Source organism: Mandrillus leucophaeus, unplaced genomic scaffold (assembly GCF_000951045.1).
Source record: "Mandrillus leucophaeus isolate KB7577 unplaced genomic scaffold, Mleu.le_1.0 Scaffold56, whole genome shotgun sequence".
Lineage (NCBI taxonomy): Eukaryota > Metazoa > Chordata > Mammalia > Primates > Cercopithecidae > Mandrillus > Mandrillus leucophaeus.
The window spans coordinates 1,848,183-1,848,601 of NW_012106030.1; positions in this window are offsets into that span (position 1 = coordinate 1,848,183).

Here is a 419-nt window from a genome sequence, read left to right on the forward strand (position 1 = left end):
GGTTGAACTGCATCCTTCCTGAATTCATATGTTGAGGTCCTAATCCCCAAGACTTTAGAATGTGAATGGATTTGGATACAAGGTCTCTGAAAAGGTAAATAAGTTAAAATGAGGTCATTAGGGTGGGCCTTAATCCAGTATGACTGGAGACTTTATAAGAAGAGGAGATGGTCAAGCATGGTGGCTCATGCCTGTAATCCCAGCACTTTGTGAGGCCAAGGCAGGCGGATCACCTAACGTCAGGAGTTCAAGACCAGCCTGGCCAACATGGCAAAACTCTCTCTCTACTAAAATTACAAAAACTAGCTGGGCATGGTAGTGGGCGCCTGTAATCACAGCTCCCTGGAAGACTGAGGCAGGAGAATCCCTTGAATCCAGGAGGCAGAGGTTGCAGTGAGCCAAGATTGCACCACTTCACT